At 43.6% G+C, this 20,078-nt stretch overlaps 1 long non-coding RNA gene across 2 annotated transcripts in view; it reads left to right on the forward strand.

Moving 5' to 3' along the window:
• LOC135282824 (uncharacterized) overlaps window positions 1-17,419 on the forward strand; it is a 38,614-nt gene extending 21,195 nt beyond the window's left edge. The window contains exons 2-3 of one of the 2 annotated variants that reach the window (XR_010348851.1): window positions 11,973-12,257; window positions 17,398-17,419. This is a non-coding gene — a long non-coding RNA (uncharacterized LOC135282824). Of the gene's footprint in view, window positions 1-11,972; window positions 12,258-13,472; window positions 13,521-17,397 lie in introns of those variants that run through there. The other variant, XR_010348852.1, reaches the window with a different exon arrangement.
• Window positions 17,420-20,078: the final 2,659 nt, after the last annotated feature.

Raw genomic sequence — 20,078 nt, forward strand, 5'->3', positions numbered from 1 at the left:
AAAACCTAGCAAGGACAAAGCAGGATAGGAAGATAATAAGAATTTTCTATCCAGCCAGCCAGCACTGGCTGAGGGGTGTTTCAGATGGCATCAAGTTTCTTTAGCCTACTCAGTGCTTGAAATGTGCCCTTGATTTCAGCCCACAGGAACGTGGGCTTGTGCTGCTTTATTGTCTAATGGATCTTTCACTTGATCTCCTCATACAAACACGTTGAGCATGTGCTTGGGTCACTTAGAGAAAACTGAACCCCACTCATGTTCTTAGAGTGTAATCCCTTAATATTGATTACTGTGTTGCACAGGGGCAACAGGTAACAAAATCCATGTGGATTCAGACTGACAGCTGATCGTCCCACACGCACGCTTCAGCTGGTGAGCGCTTTGCAGCGTCGGGGCTGCCTTCCCTAATCGCTTCCCACTGCTGTGTGAAACACATAAATATCTTGGAACAGAAATACCAGATTGCAGCAGTTGTTCATGGGAAGGGAACAGATGCAATGGAGGATTTTACTATGGAGTGTGTTCCTCTCTAGATTTATCTGGTAGGCAGCTCGTGTTTATCTTTTGCCAGCTCACATTGGGCCGGAGTAGGGTAACCTTGAAGGCAGTGTGTGAGAAAAGTATTTTGTTAAATAAAAGCAAGCAACTAATTATAAAATATATGGGGTGGGGAGAAGACCAGAGTGTTTGTGAGGACAACTTTCCAATGACCAGAACAAGTCAGATTGGATTTTATGTAAGGTTAGGGCCATGTTTTCCTGACATTTATGAGGTTTTTGGCTCAGTGGAAGCCTCATTCTTCTCTGTGGCTTTTTGGGACTATACAGTGCTAATTTGAAATTAAAGTGATTCATAGGGTATACATTATAAACTTGGGTCTGAAGGGAGGTAGGAATCTCAGGAACTGTTGTAGCCTGAGGCTGATTTCTAAATATAAAGTATCCTGAGATGATCTGTCATGTTTGAATGTCTCCTTGCTTCAGTTTAATGGGAGCTGAAATACTGGTGGTGTGAAACAGAGGAAAATGGGCTAATGGGAAACTTTACAAACATTTGAGTCAAGATGGGTGACTGGTTAAAGATAAAGCCTAGAGCTTAGTGATTGCTGGGCTATAAAGGGGCATCCTGTGAGGGCAAGGAGGGGAGATGGCCAACTGGCTTTCTACTCAGCTTCCAAATATAGCAAGTGCAGATTCTGCACCCAGATGGGAAGAACTGCACATACAATACTGCTCATCAATAACCATACACTGGAGTATAAAGGTGCAACCAGGACACTCATGGGAAATGTGTCCATTAATATCACTGTATCGTGTTACTCCCAACAACAACAAAAAGTGGAGATAAGCTTAAGTTCATCCTACTTGAAACATTTATTAGTTCTTTACTGTTTGGTAATAAGAGTGTTTCTGTACAGTGTTCCACATACACCCCTTAAATAGGCCTGCAATTTCTAAAAGCTGTGTTCCCAGACAAGATAAGTGGTTTTGGCACTCGTGTTTCCCAACCAGACACCTTGACACTGGATTTTTTTCACAGCATTTTTATTTGGGGTTGTTTTGGCATGAATCTCAAACCTGAATGCATCAGTATCCCCAGGCTATCTTGAGGATCTGATCTAAGAGGCATCTTCACACTTACCCTAAAAGGTTGGAGACGGTATGTGCTGTTAGCTCATTTAAGACCTACAGGTTTGTAATAGACTTGCACTTGTAGGTCACTAATGATCCCTTCTAGCTGGTGAATAAATGACCTTGGCTGTAATGCCAAATGCTGCTGAGAATCATTGTAGCCATGGGGATATTCATAGCTTGCACTTTAAAGTTGTGGTTTCCTTTGGGATGAGGTTGTTTCAGGGGACACTTATTTGAATGTGACTGAGAGAAGAAATCAAAATCTGACATGCAGAAGGGGCTTGTACATATGGATTTTTAAACTGAGGCTGCAGGCAGATGATATATTGCTGCTCAGGGTACGACAGATTTGTTATTGATGTTTACTTCATTATTAGCTTCATCTAGTTCTCACTCTGTTGTATTACACTCCATGTAATAATATCTGGATCTTTTCCAAGACTTAAACTTCCTCTCTATTCTCACTCCTCTCCAATTTGGAGAGTTATCAATTGAGACAAGGTTTCCTGATTTATTATCACAGAGTCATGGAAGGTTTGGGTTGGACTGGGCCTGAAAGACCATCTGGTTCTAACCCCCCTGCCATGGGCAGGGACACCTTTCACGAGACCAGGTTGCTCCAAGCCCCATCCTACCTAATTTGACCACTTCCAGGGATGAGACAGCCACAACTTCCTGGGCAGCGTGTGCCAGTGCCTCATCAGGCTCCTGGGGAAGAATTGCTTTCTAATATCTAATGTACACATGTCCTCTCAGTTTAGAGCCATTCCCTCTTCTATCACTGTGTACTCTTGTAGAAAATCCCCTCCAGAGGGACTAGAGCTGTTTGAAAACCCATTTGTCAGGATGCTTAGGTAGGGGAGAGTTAAGGTACTAGCCAGCTGGCTGCACGTGAGATGGCAGAAAGGAAGGCACCAGATTTCACCAAATAATTCTTCAATCAGTCCCCCATCTTTTAGCTGACCAAGTGCTATCAGAAAGAAGCATTTACATAGCAGGGAATCCTCCATTTTCTTGGGACAAAAAGCCCTAATAGTCTGTCTTAATAGAGAGAAATTTTGCCATTTTTTATTATGTCCTGAGCCAAGCAGACACAGGAGTTTTGTTTTGTTTTGTTTTTTTAATTTTATTTTCTCCTGTTGGAGACATATTCAAGATAAATGTATGCTGGTAGTTGTTGCAAATGGAGGTTTTATGTAGCTCCACATGTTCCCCTTCTCCCTGCTTCTTTCAAGCTCCAGCACATGTGATCAGATCAGGAGATCTGATGTCTAAGTGACCTGGTTTACATGAGAGCAGCCCAATCTCTGGACATTTGCAAACTCTTTCTGAAGCTGCAGCCATATTTAGAGACTGCACTTTCACAGTTTGGCTCTCCTATTCCCAAATATTGTTTTTCATACTGTATGCTAATAGCCATAGTTGGGGCCACGAATTACAGGAATTTAAGCTGACACCTTATAAAATGTTAGAAGAATCCAGTGGGACATTTAGAACATGAGTGAATTGGAGCCAGCTGGAAACAGAATACAGGAGGTGGATTTTCTCCTGGAGGGGTGCTAATAATTCCTGGTAAAGATCAAAATGAAGGACAGTTGGGTTGGTTTTGGATATCACATGGCCTTGCATAAAGAGAATTTCACTTCAGTCACAGCTTATTATCAGGAGGTTTTCTGCTTTCTAGTGGAGATCTACTTTCCTGTTCTGTTTGCCTCCTGGAGGAGTGTATTTGCAGGTGTGTGTTCTCCTAGGGCATACCACACCAAACCATGGACAGAATGGCGTGGGGTGCCCAGAGACATCAGCTTCTCAGTTCCACAGGGCAAGCAGGGCGCTGGGGGATCCCAGGACTGGTTTCAGCACAGCACAGGTGATCATCTTCTGCCCCCAGGAGTCCAACACTGCTTCCAAATTGTGCTCCTTTGTGTCTTTGTGCCACATCAGCTTGTCTGTGTGGCAGCAGGACAGCTGGACGTGTGAGTAGAAGCAGTCTGGGCTGGTTGTTCCCTGCTCCACTCCCAGTTTTCCTTCTAAGATCAGGGATCACAGACCTGAGAGAAGGAGAGCAAGCCACCAACACTTTCTTTTCTCACTTTCTCAGAATCACAGAATTATTTGGGTTGGAAGGGACCATAGTGGATCATCTGGTCCAATTATCTTGATACTGAGGAGGCTTTAAAACATTTCCTGTTAGCTGTGATGTCTCTTGCTGCCTACATTTCATCCTGTGGTTTGAATCTTTAAGTGTTTCCTTCCTAGCTTTAATGCTATTCTTTTATGCTCACCAGCACTACTTTGCCCTAGTGTTGATTGCTGCTTGCTGCCCATGCCCTGAGACCAGGGTACATCAGCAAGATGCTCATACAAAGCCTGACAGCTGAAAATCTTGATTCACTGGTACAGCCAGGTCAGCAGTGTCCTTGGGCATTTGCTTACCTTTGGTGTTGTACCCAGAGGACCTTAATCCTATGCTGAAACACTTTTCTGAATTGATGCTGCAGGGCAGTGCAAATGGTTATGCCACACCCACCAGTGAAGTAGACAAATGGTTTTAGTAGATGGGGAGGGGTGGGAGGTCTGTGAAGTTCATGACAACTTTTAATCAGTAGCAGAATGGGGAAAGGAAGAACACTTGACTAATTTTTACATTAGAATTTATTGTATTCCTTAAAAAGATAGCTGAGTTTGCTGCTGTATCCCTGATGTTTGCCAAGCAATCTTATGGCAGGAAATACAGCAGAACTGCTGTCAGGTGTGAGCATGCACACAGCCTGGGTAAGGAAATTCAGGTATGCAGGATTTGTTACGCAAATATTCACCGTGAACAATGACAAGGAGATTGGAATGCTGAGGATTCCTCTGCTTTTCTTAGAAAATTGTAGAAACCCTTTTCTTACAGGGAGGAGAAATACCAAGTACTTAGGTGTCTACTGCTGCCCACTGTGCTTTAAACATGAAAAACACCTCCAGTTGTAGCTCATTTATCTTCATGGCATAGATTGTGCTTTTTCTGATGAAATTAGTAACCCAGGCCCAGTGGGGTACTTGTGAATAAAGGAAGGAAGAGACTTTGTGTATCCTCACGTGGGGTGCAAGGACAAGGAAGCCATTCCTCAGTGACTTCATTGCTTTGAGTTCAGTAGGTTTTCTTCCTTGTTACCCCTATCCCTAGTGCACATTGTACCTGTCTGTAGGGTAGATGAAGCCCCTCCTCTTGGCAGGCAGGGTGCAAACTGTGGAGGCTTTGTCTGTGTTTCCTGTGTAGGCTTTGAGTACATGATGCCAAGGGAGTCAGTTCACTGTGCTGCTTTTTCTTTCCCTGCAGTGAGCCCGCTCTGTGTCAGGGATCCTCAGGACGGTAATAACTGCAGGGTCTTTTGTTTGATACACTGCAATTAATTTTCTTCCTCCTCCCACTGTTGGCTAGCTCTGAGCTACTGTGACAGGCACTGCCAAAGAGACCCACAGCACGTCCTTGTACCCATTGCTATTCCATAGAGCCTCAACAGCCATTATGGTCTTCTCTGCAGCAAAAGAGTGATTTTAAAATGAACTTGATGTAACTCACATTTTTCCTTCTGAAGTCTGATGAATTTCAGGCTACCACCTAGTGTTTTCATCTAAAATATTGGGACGTGGGGTGCTAGGGATGTGTTTCTTCTTCCTCAGTATCTTCTGTGTGGCAGATACTGCTCTAAAGAGGTTCACAGAAGAAGTGAGCCTCTTTTCTTATACTTCAGCCAGTTTCCTTAGAAGAATTTAAAGCTCTAGCCAGACATGATGCAAAGTAGCTCTTCATTTTGATCAGTTCCCTTGAGTTTTATGTACATGCAGGTTTATTCAGATGACTTATTAAGTCAGATAATGTAAGGCAAATGCCAAACACTTGGGTGTTCATTGTGATCTCCTGGTTATTTCTAAACCTTCAAAATACCTGATGATTGTCTGGATTGTATTAGCACATAGAAGCTCCAGAATCTCGTTGTCCTGCAGCTAAGCAAACATATCACAACCTACCTGTCAAATACAGCAGATGCTTCATCAGTGTAAATATTTACAGAAATCATCTATTTGTGTACTGTGCTGGGAAGTTTTGCTTGATGTTGTCCTTTTCTAAAATTAAAGGCCGAGTGGTCATTGTATTTGCCAGAAAAGAACCTTGTTTAAAACATGAGGGTTTTTTAAGTTGCCAGTATCTGTATGCACATTTTGAAGGAGTGTGATGATTTTGCAATAAAGAGTATTTCCACTTTTCTTGCAGAAGGCTTTTTGCCAATTTTTTAAACCCCTAAGAGAAATTTTTTTGCAGGGGCTTGGTGAGAAAATGTTCTTTATTGTTTCAACATGTCTTGGGACAAATAGAAACTGATCCTGAGGCAAGACAGTATTCAGAATTAAAATAATTCTCTTAAATATATTATTCCAAGATACTGTTGATACTGATGTGTTTCCCAAAGTATGCATGGCACAGTTGTCTGTGTCCCCCTTCGTTTAAATGACATTGCCTTATTCACTTGATTTGAAATGAGAGTTGTTGAAATTTACCTTAGTTTTACTCCCTTCAAACACTTAACTTGGAGGTGGTATATCCTATGTGCTTGGTACTTATTCTACTGACTATGGCCCACACACCAATAACTGTTATTTATAGAGTGGGGAGCATTAGTGCAAAGTGACAGAGCATGGTGGGTGCCTGGTTTCACCAGCCTGTGACTGGAGACAGATCTTGCTCTCTGTAGCTTCTAGGATGGCAGTGGGCATCTTTGAAAAAATTTTGGTGTTGTGTCCTTCTGTGCCCCCTGTGGTGTCAACACTTCATGTTTTTCTGTGCTGAAGGAGAAGCCCTCCATCCAGGCTGGGACACAGTTTCACAAATCCTCTGACTTGGCCATAATATCAAAGGAACCATGAAGAGCAGAGCAGAGACATAAAGCTTGGAGCTTGTGCCTTTAAGGTGCTGTTTCAGACAGTTCAGTAGCTGAGGTGCAGGACAGGACCCTGAGAGATGAGTGACTTGCCAAGAGGTCAGCAGGAAGTGGTTACAGGGCTCCCCAGCTGATTCAGAGTGTCCTGCTCTTCATGCTGCTAATCCTCCTGGGGCACAGCACTTGTGGAACAGAAAAGCACCATGTGCCAGTTTATCTCTGCCCTGTGAGTGTGCAGCCAGGATTCCTCAAAAGCACAAAGCACTGAGGAACCCAGGGCTCTGCCAGTGTATGGGAGAGAAAAACGCAGGTACCTGGAATGGGAGAAGAGGTGTCTGTCTGGAGAAGCAAACAGAGAGGCTGGGAAGTTTCCAGGAGGCAGTTCCAGGCTTGCTAACGTATTCTCCAGGGTGCCAAATAGTTCTGCAGAAGTCTGGTTGCAGCAGGAGCTGCTAACAGATATGGCTCATGGCTCTATTCACCTGTGACACACAAATGTGGTACGAGGAGCTGCTTGTAAATTGGATTACAGCTTTGGGAAGATTTTTTTGTTGTCTATTGCCAAGTCCTGGCTGTTGCCTCTTGTCACCTACAGCAGGGAAACTGCTCCGTGGGGACATTGCAAGTCAACTACAGGGGTCCCCACCACCATGGAGAGCCAAAGCCCAACCCAAGTGCAGGTGACAGTCTGAAAGCATGAAGTGGTGAGGTGGAGAAGTTAGCTGCATGAGTTTGGTAGGCTGTCCAGAGGGACTCAGCTCCCTGGATGGCCTTTTGAAAATTTATGGAGGCAGATAAGCATCGGTGAAGATGAATAATGATGCCACACAAGCTGAAGGAAAACAGCTTCCAGGAAAATGAGGTGTAAGAAGAACACTGAACATAATGTCAGAAATAGTGTCTATTCCAGCCCTGTAGGTATCTGGCAATAAAAATGTATTGATTAGCTGACATTCTTGCTAACAGATGCTAACAAAGAGAGCCTGTACTAGGCTGAATTTTTACTGAATCATGGCTTGTGCATTGGAAACTACTGAAAAGAAATTCCAGAAGTCTTGTATTCATGTGGGCCCTGCTCCTAATTGTGCAACTTAGCCTCTTGGTGGCAAACAGAAGGGCTACTTCCCTCTTCTGCCACTTAGAAACACTAATATACTTCCTTCTTGGCAATCTCTGGCTTTGCTCTTCATATTCTTGTGCATCTCTCTTTTGTAGCCTTTGGGGTTAGATGTGCCTTGCCTCCTAAAACCTGTGTGTTAAAGGAGTGTCCTTTGCTGGCCCTTCCTGTGTTTGACCTCTTAGTGCACACTTGCACTCAGGGATGATAATTCAGAGTGACCTGAAGTGTGGTTGAACCGTGCAGCAGAATGGAGAGCAAACAGCTCAGGCAGAGCGAGCACTTCAGGGGGCTGGTGGAGCAGCTGCAGGATCTGTGCCATCATAGCAGGTGTGATGGCTGCCCAGCTGCTGCAGTCTTTTCCTATCTGTGTCCAGTAGCTTAAGCAGAGTGAACTTTTGGTTCATTATTTTTTATCAAAGTGTGTATCTCAGAACAACCAACATGGTTCCTTGCCCAAGTTCTGAACTTTGCAGCCAAATTCTGTAGTGTTTCTTCAAATTAAATTCCCACTGAAATAATTTTTTATTCAGTGAAGTGGTGGAGAAATAGTTCACTCTGATTCATGGCAGCAGAAGTCCTTAATCCCAGCTGCTCAGGTGCTATTAATACCAGTCTTTCAGTTGCATTCACTAACATTTTTACTTTAATTCCTCCAGAGGAATCTGTCTCTAGATGCCTGAATTATAAACCTGATCCCTATATAAGGTGGCTTTCTGCTGTTTTGTAGGTTTGATGAGAAAAGCAGTTCTTAATGGAGTGGTAAATTAAAGCTGCCTTTTTCCAGGTATAGATGAATTGGATGGGTAGAGAAAAGTGGCTTTTTAATGCAGAGGCGTGTGTTAGCTTAAACAAACAAACAAGAAAAAGAACAACTAAATCTGGGCATGAATTATAGCCTGCTTCAGATTTCAGCGTGTCACGTTTTGAATTGAGCTGGAGTACCTATGGCTTTTTAAAATTGCGTTTGAACAAAAGTAAATACAGAGAGAAAGAAACCAGGACAGCAAAAGCCTGCAGGAAATTCCTCTACTGTAAACAAAGTCACCTTATGATTGATGTGAATGTACAGCCCCTTGTAAACATGTCTGTTTACTTGCAGGAAACCAGAAAGAACCCACATTGGGTGCTGCTGATTTTATCTAGCTTTGCTTAAATGCTTTTGGCTTCCAGTAGTCACTCTAGAGGGAGCACAGGAATGATGGCTGCTCCCTGGAAAACTCGAGTCTACTGTACTTTAAAATCTGTGCCAGATGCTGCAGATGGGCAGAGCTTCACGGGAAAGATTGATATTAACTTTTTGTGGCTGTCCTGAACCTCAGCAGTGAAAGCTTATTAATAGTGGATGTGAAGCACTCTTTCTTTGTGAAGGAGCTCTGGTTTTCAGTGCACCTAGTGAGGGAACTTTATACCTCTAAAAAAGTAGTAATAACCCTGATCCTATGCCATGAGATTTCTGTAGGCTGCCACTAAAAATTCATTGTTCTAACAAATATTGTCTGTGCTGCTGAGGTTGATGAGTTTTGTGTTGATGAAAAATGCTGTAATTGTTTGTGGGACATGTTTTTCTTTAAGGTTTAGTCATACCTGAGAATGAAATCCTGGCCATGGCCAAGTTGGGAAGATGGTCATAGCCTTCAGGGGGCTGCAAGTCATGGCAAGCAAATCTGGATGTTTTTCTAATAGATATATCAGAGAAATGATGGGATTATCAATTTTCTCCTTCTCACACCATTGTTAAACTTTCGTAAGGGACCTTCATAAAAGGAGGTTTTTTTTAAAAAAAGAATATATTTACACAGTGTCAGCTGGCTCATTCTTATCCACACACACAGTGAATCCTTCAGAGGTTCTAAGGGATTGGTGCTATCATTATCACGTATTTACAATTAATTCTGTTCCTTAGCATAGTTTCTACTAATTTCTTCAGTACAAAGCCTACATACTCAAATTCCAGGATCATCCATAATTATGAGTTTTAGTGAGCAGGCATTTATGATGCCTAAAAATTTAGTTCAACATCTTTATTAAATATGACATTTACTCACTCTTTGTGAAGACAATCAGTCTCCCCCTACAATTATGTTTTCTACCTCTGCACTTTTTGGAAGTCTCTGAGCATGTTATAATCAGGGTCATCATCCTGATGGGACAGTTGAGAGAACAGTCCTAATGGTTCCTATGTAGAAGTACTCATGTTTCTTGGACTGAGTTTAGAGAGGAATAAAATTGGCTTTGAAGTTGCAGCTTTATGAGGAAAGTCCAAAGCCTGAATATTGGCTCTGAGACACCTACCAGGCAAAAGAGTGACAACAGCCATTCCTGGCTCTCTTCAGGGTAATGCCAAGTGTGAAATCTGTGCACTGCTGAAGTGAGTGATGCCAGTAAGAGCAATGAACTGAAAATAAAAGGGGAAATTGGGCTAAATACAGGGAAAGTTATGCATGCAACAATTAATGTAAACAGACAGACATACTAGCTGAGTAAATAGTTGTCTAGAGGCTGGTTCAGATTGCTGTAGTTAGAAGGGAACTGAAGATGTGTAGGTGCAGGTTGGGTGTGATTGCAGTTTGGTGCTGGGGCAGAGCAGCCCCCGAGCAGCAGCACTGGTGCAGGGGCAGTGCTGTTCCAGGGCCAGGATGCTCTCCTGCTCTGAACTGGGCCATTTTCTCACCACTGGTGCTGCTGATCAGCCTTGTACCTCTTGAATCATGTGCTCTTCTGGTTTGCTAAGGTGAGGAGGACAGACAAGAGGAGAATTTATGCCAGACTGAGGACAAACATGGCCTCATGTGGGTGGTTTTATACCTTGGAGGCCAATCCCTCAACTTTCTGACTGTTTTAGCCCCTTCTTTATTTCTGATGGGAAAACAACCCAGAAGGGTGTAAATCATGATGCAAGTCTCTTCACCCATGTGAAAATGAGAAACTGGAGCAAAAGGGGCTGGCCACATGCATACAAAGAGAGAGACAGCAGAATTAATTTCTTCCTAATAAATTTGACACAGAGACTGGGACCGTGTTTATAAAACCCTATTGGAGAGTAGAGGAGGGTTTGTATCTTTGTTTTTTTAAAGTGCAAAATCAGGGCTGGTTTATTGGACCCATGGGGTTGGACAGTGTGTAGAAGGCCACCCATCTGGAAACCAGCTGATCGCTGCTGAAACTTTCTTCCCAGGCTCTGTCCCTTCTCTGACAGGGTGCTGGGGTGTCAGGAGAGGCTGACAGCAAGCCTTTTACAGACCATAACTCCTTGTCTCAACAAAAATTGCTATAAATTAGCTGGAAAAAGGACCTGAGGGGTTTGTCCCAATCTGGCTCAGGGTGCCAAGTACACAGTCAGCAATTTTAACACAATAATCTGAGTTTTCAAATCAATTGTGTTTGGAAACGACCTTATGGGAAATGGGCAAGTGGAAGGTAGGAGACGAGGAGCAAGAGGAGGTTATTTCTAGATGTCAAAAGTATAGCCCTCTTCTCCCCAAAGACTTTTCAGGGTTTATAAAGGAAGTCAGCTAGTCTTTCATTCCCTGGGAGTTTTTATTTTCTTCAACCTGAAGGCAGCTTCTATATAAAACTTGGACGTGTGCTTTCAACCTGGGTATCCAAAATTTTATAGTCATTCAGAAACTAAGCTTGCATGTGACCTTCACAGTGGATCCCATTTTCACAATAACCTAAACCTAATACATCTTGGAACACTTAACTTCCATCTGATAGGTGTGGCAAAAAATCCCCTTCTTATCCAAATAACCAATCTGATATTAGGTTTGTATCCCAGAGTGGTTCCACAGTAAACAGATCAGTTTAGGGTGGAAAGAGATGATCCTGAATTATTCACTGAACAGAGTTGAGCAGTGAGTCTGGTCCTGTCAGCTCTTCATGTGTAATCAGTGGGGTGATGCTACATCAGAGAAGGAAACTGAGAAAGCTTTTCAAAAGAAGGAAGTTAAGTACAAGCTAAATAAACGTTAATAAGTATTAAAAAGCTTTGTTCAGGAAATGAAGTGTTTTGATGCACTATAGACAAGCAGTTACCTTATTAAATCCCCAAGCAGTGTTTCTAGATTGGTAGACTGAATACTTTCTGATGGAAGCTATTTATGCCTATGTTCATTTTGGGGCTTTTGGAAATATCAGTGAAACAGAAAAAAAAGCACCATTAAAAAGGATCAGAGAGGAATTTGTTTGAGCTGAACATAAGAATTGTGAGAGAAAACTTTCACATCTTATGGCAAACAAGTTATCTGTTCTGTTGCACACAAGTCTCATGATCTTCATTTTTGCTTTCCATAGTGGCTGAGTGACTGAGCAAAGCAGTAGAGGAAAAGAATGGAAACCCCTTGGACTTCTCATCTTGGAGGGAGGAGGACATCTCTGAGGAAATCAGGAAAGCACTGGTTGTAAGCAGGGATAACTGCAAGAAGTGCTAGAGGACAGAAGGAGAAGAACATCTGGCATCTTGTCTGGATGGTCACAGCAGTTCCTGGCCATGCCCTCTTTGGAAGGGAGAACAGGTCAGCAAAATGCTGCAAGCAGGAAAGCCCTTTCAGATCCCTCTCTCCCAGAAGACAGCACCAGGTAGGCTGGAGAGGCCTTTGGTGGGGATACTGCTGGCATGTGAGTTTGAAGATGCTCTGTGAACTGTGAGGTTTTCTCAGTCGTTTCACATTGTCTTTGTCTGAACTGAGCATGGTTGTGGAGTGGTGGGGTCAGGCTGTTGTGAGCTGTGGCATTTGGCATGATGTGAATCAGCAGTACCTAGGACATGTGGTGGGTGTGGGTTTAAGATGCTTTTTTTCCCAATCTTTTGCCAGTAATGTCCCTTCTGCCTTTAGCTGCAATTTGTTTCACTTGTGGTTTGAAATGCTGCTTAAACTGCAAGAATTAATTATGACAACATTTAAAATCCTGTCTGGTTTACACAGGAATGTTGGCAAGGATCCATGCCCAGCTAGAGCACAAGCCAGAAGGGCAACAACTCCAGTTGGTGCTATCCTTGTACAGCCTTTTGGGTGTAAATAGATGTGTGTTAGTGCACAGGGCAGTGTGGCTGCATTCTCTTCCACAGGGTACGGCTGGAGAAAAGGCATGGATAACAACTCAGTGCAAAGGTTTGGATAAGCAGAAATTGCCCTAATTTGAATTTGAAATAAATTTGTGGGGCTATTTGCAGGAACACTTGCAGGCTTTCAGTAATGTCAGAGAAAATACACACTTCCAATGTGTGAAATGTCCTGGCAGAAAGCTCAGCACAAAATAAACCAAAACTTTCACCAACTTCCACCAGCTGGAGCTGTTACTGTAGCTGCCAGCCTGCCTTGGTTCAGAAATTGCCTGCTTCTGCTTGATCTGTAGCACTGCTGGGGTTGAAAGACAGAGTGAAAAGGGAGCTCTTTTAGTTCTCAAAATGTATTATGTGTGAAAACATTCAAATATACACTTAATTTCAAACAAAACTGTTGAGAATCAGGTTTTTTGCTGTTTGCAGGCATGCCAAGAACTCTGCTCTCTCCTGCAACAGCTAATTCTATAACTTAGTCTGACTGGGGCTGTTCCAGCTCATATTAAAAGCAGTGGAAAATTGCTGGTGGAAGGTGGATTGGGCTCACTTGGTACCCTGTTGAAATTTTGGTGATATACCAAAACACAACAAAGATAACACCTCAGACTGTAAATTTGTTGGAGCAGGGACTCCTGTTTGTGTGCATTGTGTAGTGTTGAAGAAATTTGTCGACACTTCAGAAATAATGAATAATGCCAGTGTGAGGAGGAAATCTCTCCACTCAACCCTAGGTGTTTCTGCTGCTAAGTGTTGAAAGAGAAACACAGAGCCCTGAACTTTGAAGACTTGGCAGGTGAGGAGAAGGAAAAATCTTTTCACTTTCCATTTAAATTTCAGCTTAATCTGCATTTGTTTGGTCTGGTAGAAATATCTGAGCTTTTAATTTAATGTTGTTGGTTTTGGGAAAATTACTTGGGATGTGTGGCATGAAAACACCTTAGATATGAGGCAAGGTTTTGATTTAATTTCTCCTTTCATCTGTTTTCCATTACAAACCAGACTAATTGCAGTAAGATTCTCTGTGGTAAAAAATACTTGGGGCAGTGTGAATTTGGAAGTTCTCTCACTTTTACAGTAACTATAAAAACAGTCAGCAAACAGGTTTCAAAATGATTTAGTACGGAAGGGAGCAAAGTCTGGTTGTCTTCATAGTAGCAGGATTTCACTGGCACTATCAAATTTTCAAAGCTCTCAAATTCATTTTATTCATATTTATATAAAAGCTTCCTTGCACACTTGAGTTGCATTTATTCCTATTTTAGAGACTTGTAAAACTGAAGCACGAGCTGATGTGGCCCTGGTATTTGGAGTGCCCATGTTAACTGTGCACCAGTCGCTGCTCATGGCTGCTGGATAGGTGTGTTCATGGCACAAAACTCTTGTTTAAAAAAAAAAAGTTAAAAATAAAGAGGGGGCAGGCTTTAGGCAGGGCTTATGGGGCAGGACTGAAGGAACCCTTGGCATGATTTTTCCACTTGTGCTATAAATCTGGTCATTGAATGACTGTGATTTTAAAACAGTGCTCTATAAAAGCACTCTGGGAATAGGCTGAAGCAGTGAAAGGCAAGGACATCTCCACTGCCAAACTTAGTATTGTCAGGAGTTTATTGCCTTGGTGATACTTTTCTTTGGCTACAGACGTGCCACAATTCTTATTTTATTTCAGATAGTGTCTTAGGTGGCAGTCAGGACTTTAAGCTGCCATAATATGAAACTGACATTAAATGCCTGCACCACAAAAAATAACATTGGGTTTCTATTTGTGCCTTTTTTTCTCTTTTTTTTTCCTTTTTCTTTTTCTTTTTTTGGGGGCTAGAGAAATATTTGAATCAATTTTCGCACTGAAAAAAGATGAAGTAACTACAAAATAAGAAACATCTGAAGAATACCATATGTTGTGTTTTATCCTAGGCTAGATTTGTAGGGAATGTATAGGACTGTGATAAGCTATCAATATGCATTAATTTAGTAGTGTATGCCTTTGAGAAACTCTGGCTTGTAGTGTGAGTGTCACATAATGTGTATTTGGTGTGGGGAGCTGGGCTGTGTAAATGTATGTAAATGTCACATAATGTGTATTTGGTGTGGGGAGCTGGGCTGTGGTCCTGCTCCTTCCTTCAGGCATAGCAGCAGGTAACAGCCCTGGTGACTGTGACAACTGAGAGACACATGTGGGACAGTTCAGTTTTGTCCTTGAGGCAGCTTGGGTCTACCTAGCTTAGCTTTCTGTTTTGCAAGATCCATCTGCATCAGTGCTTAACAACACCCGGGGCTTTATCATGAACAGAGCAATAAATTCTGGCTCCCTTATTTCCATGAGAAATGGTGATTCGATACATTTTTAATGTGTGCATTAAAATCTTTTTGGGGATCACCCTGTGGAAACAGGCTCCTGTGCACTTTGTGCTTGTCAGCTCATGATTCACTCTTGTTCTGTATGTGTTGACATCGTTTGTGTAGCTGTTGAGAGAAGCAGGAAGGGAGCTGAAATGCCAAGTGAATTTCAAAGTCGTTATCATCATGTAGAAGAGGGACAGGTGTCACATGAAATGTGACAGAATTGACAGGGCAGGATCTTGTGGCTTAGTACTTCTGAAACACCAAGTAAACAGCAAGCAGATAGTTACTGAGGTGAGGCAAAAGGGAGTCACGTCTGCTGGCTTCAGGAATCTGGACTCCCAGGATCCCAATGGGTGCTGCTGATTCTTTCAAAAAATCTTTCCTGCATTGTTTGGAAACATGGTGTTTGGAAACATGGTGTTCCTTCTGCAGTCTCTGTTTGTGTTGCTGGTTGGTTTTACTATTTACATGTTAAAAACACCCCAATTACTGGCCCTTAGGTAGTGGAAAATTTGGTCTGAACTTGGATTTGTGAATACATGTGTGGGCATTTCCAAGATCTGGGATTCTGTAATTAGAAGGTTTCGGTCTGGGCCTGTCTCTAACAGTAGCTGAGCAAAAACCTCCCCACTGTAAACTTCCTTTTGCAATAGAATACAAAAACCCTGAAGCACATAAACCATAAAAAAACCCCTCCAGGTGACCTAATGAGTTGTCACTAGGAGGTGATTCCCCACCCTTGGAGAATCTTGTATGGATCTTCAGCTCTGCCAGAAAAAAAATATTCTTTCTGATAGTATTTCCTGTATCCTAAGGGTGGAGCTTCTCCTTTTGCTAGTTGTTACACCCTGCCTTTCCCCAAAGAACCAGTCCTCACACACAGAGGATAATGTTGGTCTGGCAGTGAGCTGCATCAGCTGAGGGAGTGAGTCCTTCCTGTAGTGAATCTGTGATGCTGCTCTACTGGAATGTGTAGAAGCAGCCAAGAAACAGTTATGGGAGAGTACAATTGCAGTGTTTGTTCTGGAGACAGGCAAGAGGGAAAAAACACATACAAAGTGATCTGTGTATGCATGTATATGACATAGCAGAATACTTTTTAGGCATATGACACATTCCAATGCATTAAAAATCCTTTTGTTCCCTTGTCTTTCCTTGCTTTTTATGTTGAGTAGTATTCTTGCTCTAGGGGTGAAGGATGGAGATGGGATGTTGGATCTTCAAGCCTTCTCCAGACCTGATCAAGCTGATCAGCTGCTTTTTCATTTGTTTCTTGGACAGCAAAATTAAAATTTAAAGAAATATACTGTATGAAGTATAGGATTGGTTTTGGGATGAGGAGTTCCTGTGACCTGACTGAGCCAGGCACTCTGAGAAAGAGATAAAGACTACAACTGTGTATGAGATAAATGGGGAAGGAAAGTGATATTGCCACCTTGACTGTTTTGTTCTCCAAGGTCCTCCTGCCTTGATTGTAAAGGATAAGTTATGCATTTCATCGGCAGATCTTCATCCTCTCCCCTTCAGGGCCCATCCAGAACAAAGAAGTACCTCGTCCCATCCCAATGTTCTTTGGGCCTCCCTGATAGCTACTTGTTACTAGTTTTGAAATCCTCTGCTAACTGCAGGACCAGCAGAGATTGGAGCTTCATTCCCTAATGCTCTCCCAATTCTGTGTCCTTCTGGGGCTCCACCTGTCGGCACAGGATGTGGCAAATTTGCTTGTTTCCACCCTCACGGGAAGAACTGCTTGTACTGATGATGGTTTGCAAGTGTGGTGTTTTGTGGTTAAATTATTGCTTCCACCTGTAATTTCTCATGCTCTGCCCCACAGGGTGTTTAACAGCACCCTTGGGTTAACTCCATGATGACGAATTTGCTGAGACTGCACAGACTGCTCACGTCCTCTGGTAAGAGGCTGAGTGGTAAGGATTGATTATAGACCTTATGCAGGGTCAGCCTTAGGCTTGGGTTGGCCCTCGCTGTGCCGTGGAGTCAGTGTGTGAGACCAGGCATCCTCAAGGGAAAGCAGAAGAGTCTGTGCCTGCCAAGCAGAGGTGTTCATAGACGGGACCTGCCCCATGAAGCGAGTGGCTGGGATTGTCCCTGGCAGCCCAGGCTGAGAGAGGAACACAGCCAGGTTCCTGCCACTGTGCCTTCACTCTTACAGTCCATGGTGGCAACATGCAGTGCAAGGGCTGCTTCTGTCTGTGGATTTTTCTGAGCAGCTGAGAGCACATCACCCTTCAGCAGCCCAGCCAGAGTCCTTCCTCTCCCGCTGGCAGATTGATAAGGAGGGACTTTCTTCTTCCACAGCTAAGTGCTGCTCTGATTTACTGCAGCTCTTCCTCAAGCACTTCCGGAGGTCAGAGGGCTGCAGACATTAGCCCATAATGGAAGACCCGAGGTCATGTGTAACCAATACCGACGGACCTGGGTGCCGTGCAGTGCAGCTGGGAGTAAATAAAGCTGTCCCCTGACTTGCTTTGTAAAACTGCTCACTAATGTGACACAGAGAGGAGGATGGAAGAATAATGGATCGTTCTCATCAGAAGAAATATAGTGCCCAGTGGCTTGTGAAGTGAGTGTGTTTATCTGTTATTCTTGTGGGATGCTACCCTGCAGTGCAGCTGTGCTCCCTGAGCAGGCTCTGGGGGCCATAGAGGCTGAGGGCTGCACTGCTCCTGCCCAGGCAGCCTTTCCTCAGCCCACCTTGCTCCAACCGTGTTATTTTCCATTTGTAATGAAAACTTGGAACATTTCTAATGAAATAACTACATTTTAGTTCCAAGAGCACTGTAAAACTCCTGTACTGCAGTATCACTAATCTGTATTTGATGACCTACGATCATTCATAATGAGTATAAATTAACCTAAGTTAGGTTGACTGTGATAAAATTCCTGACAGTCCTTGCTCCAGTAAAAGTTGGAAGCTGCCCTACTGCAATGATTGCTGATAGATGGAATTAAAATTGTGGGTGTCCTGTGAGTAGTTTTTTCGGTGGTAACTGAAGGACTGAGCACCATGTGCAAGGAAGTGGACCCAGACAGCCTGCACTACTGTATGTGCAAATGAAGGGGCTAATCCTAAAGGCAACAAGATTTTCTGCATTTCAGTGCAGTAAATCCCACTAAAATCCATGTCAGGACTCTTGGAGGCTGGCTCTGAGGCTCAGCAGCTGCACACCACTATCCCTGAGTGGCTGAGCAGCTGTGGACTAGGCTGCTGCAGGATTCTGAGCATGAGGCCTGAGAACCAGCCACCCTTGTGCTGTGTGAGCAGAATAGGGAAGGTGCCTGGGACAGGGGGGAGAAGAGCTCAAATGGTGATGGAGGTGCCATTAAAGATACTGGTTATGTCTGCAGTGCTGAATGCCTGTGCTTGGTGGGTGGTGCCCTCTCTCCATGTCAACGCCATCTAGGAGATCTGGGAAATCCCATCTTTAATGCTGTGTTCCGTATTGGTTGACCCATAATCAGAAGTAGATCGATACTGGAGGGAGTACAGAGAAGATGTCCTAAAACAATCAGGAAATTGTACTGTTTGTGGATTTTATACACAGAATTTGGCTTATTTTGTCTAGCAAAATAAATAACAGGGGGATGTGGCTGTGCTCTGCCAATACACTGGGAGTAAATTCAAGGGAAGCAGGTGATTCATTAACACTGTAAGCTGGTGGGCTGTATTTTAGTGAAAACCTTCTTAAGGACACATAAGTGAATTGGAGACAGACGCATGAATGGGGTTTTTTAAACTATTGGGCACTTTTGTAGCAAAGGCACATCCACTGGTTCTTCCCAATTACACACCCACCCCTACCCAATCTGCAGAAAGTTTACAAAATTGAATTAGGCAGGATGCCTTTCCCTGGGCCTGTGTTGTGTGTGTAATTGGGACAGTGGGCCAAAAATCCCATGCAAATATCTTGGACTTTATTGGGCAGGATTTTTACATCTGAAAATGGGAGCTCAAAAGATGGGAAGCAGTCTTTTTGAATCTTACTTGAAAACAATAACCATGCTTAGCACCTCCATTCATGCAATAATCCCACAAGAGAATCTGTCATCAAGTGGTACTCAGACCTGCTCGTGTCTGCGCCAGCTTCATTACTGGACATTAGGTGTATTTATACTGCTTTGAATGCTCCACGCAATTCAAGTCCCGAGGAGAAAGACAAGCTCAACAGTCCACACAACGTTTGTTTGCCTGATGTTATCACCATCAGCAAAGGAAGCAATTTTCACAACCAGCAGGATCCTGTGGTGGCTGCACCTCGAGCGCTCGTGGACCGCTCGCACCTGAGGCCGGCGCTGGCAGCGCGGAGGTGATGACAATAGGCCTGTAAGGTAAACAAAACAACGGGATAAAAAGTGCTGAAAGCCAGCAGCAGGTGAACTGCTAAGAACAAATCCACATGCCCATCACCCCACCTTCAAGACAGGCTGAGCTGTGGCTGGGCAAAGCTTATCAGTTAGGTTAACACATGGTCCTTCCCCGCCCTGCCCCCTTCTCCCAACACCTCTCTTCCCAACTGTCAGCAGTTGTTTGATTACTTGTGTGGTACAGCTACAGAGAAGAAATTATTAGCTGCCCCCACTTCCTCCTTCACACAAAACAGAGGAAGCTGCTCCACTGGGGCTTTGTACAGTAGCCAGGTGCTGTTGGGTGGTTGGTCACTGCTCTCTTCAGGAAGGTAAATATTGGGCTAGAAGCAATTACAGGTGTGTTCAGAGGAGCAGCACATGGTCTGCAGCTTTCACACCTTCACGGGAACCCCAGCATGCATTTGCATGTCTCCCACAGAACTAGCTCTTGTTGGTGTGTCTTCAGCAGTAATTGGCTGGAGGTTCAAGTAAACTTTTGGCTCTGGCAGTTGGAGAGATGGTGCACAGATGAAAGTGCTCTTTGCAGGGGCTGAAGTCTGTCTGCTGCTCCTCAATGGCAGCTGTGTTAGGAAGAAAGCAGACAATCCAGCTGAAAGACTCCTGGTGTCACC

This window comes from Passer domesticus, chromosome 17 (assembly GCF_036417665.1).
Source record: "Passer domesticus isolate bPasDom1 chromosome 17, bPasDom1.hap1, whole genome shotgun sequence".
NCBI classification, from domain to species: Eukaryota; Metazoa; Chordata; class Aves; order Passeriformes; family Passeridae; genus Passer; species Passer domesticus.